The sequence below is a fragment of the Schistocerca serialis genome, unplaced genomic scaffold (genome assembly GCF_023864345.2).
Source record: "Schistocerca serialis cubense isolate TAMUIC-IGC-003099 unplaced genomic scaffold, iqSchSeri2.2 HiC_scaffold_1175, whole genome shotgun sequence".
Classification (NCBI taxonomy): domain Eukaryota; kingdom Metazoa; phylum Arthropoda; class Insecta; order Orthoptera; family Acrididae; genus Schistocerca; species Schistocerca serialis.
Genome location: NW_026047376.1, coordinates 92,501 through 97,500, shown reverse-complemented (window position 1 = coordinate 97,500; position 5,000 = coordinate 92,501). Strand labels below are relative to the sequence as shown.

Sequence of the window (5,000 nt, the reverse complement as noted above, 5' to 3'; positions counted from 1 at the left end):
TCCAGCACCTCGATCTCACGCTGCACTTCATCCATGCCTGCACCGTCGCAGGCTGGCCCTATCTTCTTCAGCGCCAGGAGACGGGACCGACGAAGCGTCGGACCCATCCATCGGCAAGATGGGATGCCGAGGCCCCCCTGGGCAACAGGAGCGTGGAAATATCCCAGGGGGGTGTCCGCCGGAAGGCGGAACCATCTCCTGACGGCGGCCCGGATGGTGACGTCGGCCGACTTCAATGCACCCACCCGGGTGCGGCTGAGGGCCAGCCCGTGGTACAGGCCAGGGAGAAGCACGTTGGTGAGAGCGTGGAGGCGCTGTTGCGGCTTCAGCGGAGCTCGGGAGATGACGTCAAGCTGCTCCACCAGGTGACGACGTGGATTGAAGACACAGCGACCCGCCGTGGAAAATTGCAGCCCCAGGTACCGGAAGGTTTCACCCACACGCAGGGCAGGCATGGTGGTATTGCCTGCTGTGAAGGTGACATTGCTGTCCACCTTCACCTTCTTCTCGCGCCCTGACGCGACTAAGGCGAGGGTGAAACACTTCCGGGCGTTGATCTGCAGCCCTAGGTGGGCGAGGGCTGCGGTAGCTGCGTCGATGAGGGACTGCAAGCCCCTCGGGGTCGCTGCAAACAGCAAGACGTCATCTGCAAAGGCCGCAGCGTTGACTCTGCGACCGAGGATCCGAGCTCCGATGTGGGAGGGCAGTTGGCCTAAAACGTAGTCCACCGCAAAGTTGAACAGGAGGGGGGAGAGGGGATCGCCCTGGCGAACGCCCCGTGCTGGCTGCACAGACACGCCCACGCCGGCGCCGTCCGCTATCACTGTCGTGCTGCCCTCGTAGCACCGCTCGACATACTCGACAAAGCAATCCGGTAGGCCATGCGCCTTCAGCACGGGGCGAAGGGCAGCATGATCCACCGAATCGAATGCCTTAGATACATCGATCGATGCCACAAAGACAGAGCGGCAGGAGCGAACTGCGTCGGTGAGAGCAGTGTCCAGGATGAAAGTGTTTTCCAACATCCCATCCCGAGGGATGAATGCCCGCTGACGTTCGTCCACAGCACAAGCGCGCATCAGGCGTGACGCGAGAACCTTGTGAAAGGTCCGCGCCAACACCGAGCAGACCGTAATGGGGCGAAAGTCAGCGGGGGATGTTGGTGCAGCCGTTTTCGGGAGAAGGGACGTCCGCGCGCGAAGCAGGCGTTCCGGAAGGGCGCGGGCCAGAAGGAAGAGATTCATCAATTTCACCAGGACTTCGTGCGGCAGGCGCCGCAACTCCGCTGGGGTAAGGCCGTCCGGCCCAGCTGCTGATCCCCTGGGCGGCAACGCGGCGGCGATCTCCTCATGTGTGACCGGCCCCCATAGGCACTCAAGAGCGACAGGCTCCGAGTGCGGAAGGAGGCGGTCACGAATGAAGCCCGCGGTGGAGACGGGCTTCTTAGTGAAGAGGTCCGCCCAGAAGTCCAGCAGACCAGGGATGGCAGGTGGCGGCTGGAGCAGGGTGCCATCCAAGAGGCCGCGCACGCAACGTGCACGCGACCGTCGGAAGGCATCCTGCGTTCTCGCGTATTCCCAGCGGCGCCGCTTGCGCTTCTGCGTCGGCGGCGCGGCAGGCGGCCGCTTCGATGGTTGGCGCGGCCGCTGTGTCCTGGTGATCGATCTCTCCCCTCTGGACCCGACCGACGCAAGGGCATCCGGGAGCATGCCCAGGATGACATCGGGCGGCGTGCCCCGCCCCAGACCTATGACTCGATCCAGGGCAGAGAAACGCTGGGCGGAAGCAGGTAACCCCGCCAGATGCTCCCAGATGGCGGCGTCAGTCGGCCCCTCCGGCGGCGGCCCGGTGGTGTCGGCCGCGAAGTCCTCGGCTGCGTCGACGGGCGGCGCAGCGGCCTCGCCCGCGTCAGGCAGCGGGCTCGCTGCTCCCCGGCGGGACGCCGGCTCTTCCCCCCGACCGATCTCAAGCGCCTCCATGAACTGGCGGACAAGCTGCTTGTGGGCAGCTTGCCGCCGTCGGCACTTGATTGCCTCAAGCGTTCGGTCGGGGAACATCCTGATGAGTTCTTGATTTACAAAGAAGAACCGGGCGTCCCTCTCGAGGAACAGTTCGGCCTCTGCCTTGGCGAGCGACAGGACTTCTTCCTCCGTCCACCTCGCGCGATGCCTCTCCGTCACGATCTCCGCGTTGGCGGCCGCAAGATGTTGGCGGCGGCGATGGACCCCGAGACCATTCTTGGTGGTGAAGCTGCGGTGGCACTCACTACAGGCGTATACTGCTGCAAAAGTTACAAGATTTTCGGCACGGCCGGTTGGCCGGCTAGGTGCTGGGGGAGTTGGGGTGGCACCTTCAGCGGAAGGGCCACCACTTATTCTCTGGTTACTGCCCCCAACTAAAAAAGGGATAATGCGAGGGGGGGCTGGTAACCCCCACAAGCCCCTGGTGCGGTCTTCCACTCTGCGAAAATCAGCGGGCCCACGAGAAGGGGAGAAGACCGCAGGAGAGGAGAGGCTAAGAGGGCTAGGCCCATGTATTGCGCATCACTCTCCCTGTAACCATAACCCAAGGAAGGCACCTCGCAGCAGCAGCACGACTACATCAAGACCGCACTTCGAAAAGCCAAGTCCGGATGCAGCCACACCGCCGCCACTTGGCCACCTTAAGAGAGTCATAGTTACTCCCGCCGTTTACCCGCGCTTGCTTGAATTTCTTCACGTTGACATTCAGAGCACTGGGCAGAAATCACATTGCGTCAACACCCGCTAGGGCCATCGCAATGCTTTGTTTTAATTAGACAGTCGGATTCCCCCAGTCCGTGCCAGTTCTGAGTTGATCGTTGAATGGCGGCCGAAGAGAATCCGCGCACCCGCGCGCCCCCGGAGGAGCACGCTAAGGCGGACGCGGCCTCGCAGCAAGGAAGATCCGTGGGAGGCCAAGGCACGGGACCGAGCTCGGATCCTGCACGCAGGTTGAAGCACCGGGGCGCGAACGCCGCGCAGGCGCGCGCATCCTGCACCGCCGGCCAGCACGAGGCCGACCAACGGCGAGAGCAGACCACGCCCGCGCTAAACGCCCGCACTTACCGGCACCCCTACGGCACTCACCTCGCCCAGGCCCGGCACGTTAGCGCTGACCCACTTCCCGACCAAGCCCGACACGCCCCGATCCTCAGAGCCAATCCTTATCCCGAAGTTACGGATCCAATTTGCCGACTTCCCTTACCTACATTATTCTATCGACTAGAGGCTCTTCACCTTGGAGACCTGCTGCGGATATGGGTACGAACCGGCGCGACACCTCCACGTGGCCCTCTCCCGGATTTTCAAGGTCCGAGGGGAAGATCGGGACACCGCCGCAACTGCGGTGCTCTTCGCGTTCCAAACCCTATCTCCCTGCTAGAGGATTCCAGGGAACTCGAACGCTCATGCAGAAAAGAAAACTCTTCCCCGATCTCCAGACGGCGTCTCCGGGTCCTTTTGGGTTACCCCGACGAGCATCTCTAAAAGAGGGGCCCGACTTGTATCGGTTCCGCTGCCGGGTTCCGGAATAGGAACCGGATTCCCTTTCGCCCAACGGGGGCCAGCACAAAGTGCATCATGCTATGACGGCCCCCATCAACATCGGATTTCTCCTAGGGCTTAGGATCGACTGACTCGTGTGCAACGGCTGTTCACACGAAACCCTTCTCCGCGTCAGCCCTCCAGGGCCTCGCTGGAGTATTTGCTACTACCACCAAGATCTGCACCGACGGCGGCTCCAGGCAGGCTCACGCCCAGACCCTTCTGCGCCCACCGCCGCGACCCTCCTACTCGTCAGGGCTTCGCGGCCGGCCGCAAGGACCGGCCATGACTGCCAGACTGACGGCCGAGTATAGGCACGACGCTTCAGCGCCATCCATTTTCAGGGCTAGTTGCTTCGGCAGGTGAGTTGTTACACACTCCTTAGCGGATTCCGACTTCCATGGCCACCGTCCTGCTGTCTTAAGCAACCAACGCCTTTCATGGTTTCCCATGAGCGTCGATTCGGGCGCCTTAACTCGGCGTTTGGTTCATCCCACAGCGCCAGTTCTGCTTACCAAAAGTGGCCCACTTGGCACTCCGATCCGAGTCGTTTGCTCGCGGCTTCAGCATATCAAGCAAGCCGGAGATCTCACCCATTTAAAGTTTGAGAATAGGTTGAGGTCGTTTCGGCCCCAAGGCCTCTAATCATTCGCTTTACCGGATGAGACTCGTACGAGCACCAGCTATCCTGAGGGAAACTTCGGAGGGAACCAGCTACTAGATGGTTCGATTAGTCTTTCGCCCCTATACCCAGCTCCGACGATCGATTTGCACGTCAGAATCGCTACGGACCTCCATCAGGGTTTCCCCTGACTTCGTCCTGGCCAGGCATAGTTCACCATCTTTCGGGTCCCAACGTGTACGCTCTAGGTGCGCCTCACCTCGCAATGAGGACGAGACGCCCCGGGAGTGCGGAGGCCGCCGCCCCGTGAAGGGCGGGGAAGCCCCATCCTCCCTCGGCCCGCGCAAGGCGAGACCTTCACTTTCATTACGCCTTTAGGTTTCGTACAGCCCAATGACTCGCGCACATGTTAGACTCCTTGGTCCGTGTTTCAAGACGGGTCGTGAAATTGTCCAAAGCTGAAGCGCCGCTGACGGGAGCGATTATTCCGCCCGAGAGCATCCCGAGCCAACAGCGGCGCGGGTCCGGGGCCGGGCCAGGTAGGTCCGTCATCCGGGAAGAACCGCGCGCGCTTGCCGGGAGCCCGAGCGCCCAAAGGGGCGAATCGACTCCTCCAGATATACCGCCGGGCAGCCAGCCAGGACACCGGGGCTCTGCCCAACAGACGCGAACCGAGGCCCGCGGAAGGACAGGCTGCGCACCCGGGCCGTAGGCCGGCACCCAGCGGGTCGCGACGTCCTACTAGGGGAGAAGTGCGGCCCACCGCACACCGGAACGGCCCCACCCCGCGGCGAGTGGAAAGGCAACCGGACACG

The 5,000-nt window shown here is 62.5% G+C and overlaps 1 pseudogene; it reads right to left on the bottom strand.

Annotated features, from left to right (window-relative positions):
- LOC126433899 (large subunit ribosomal RNA) overlaps positions 1-5,000 on the bottom strand; it is a 7,971-nt pseudogene that overhangs the window by 2,426 nt on the left and 545 nt on the right.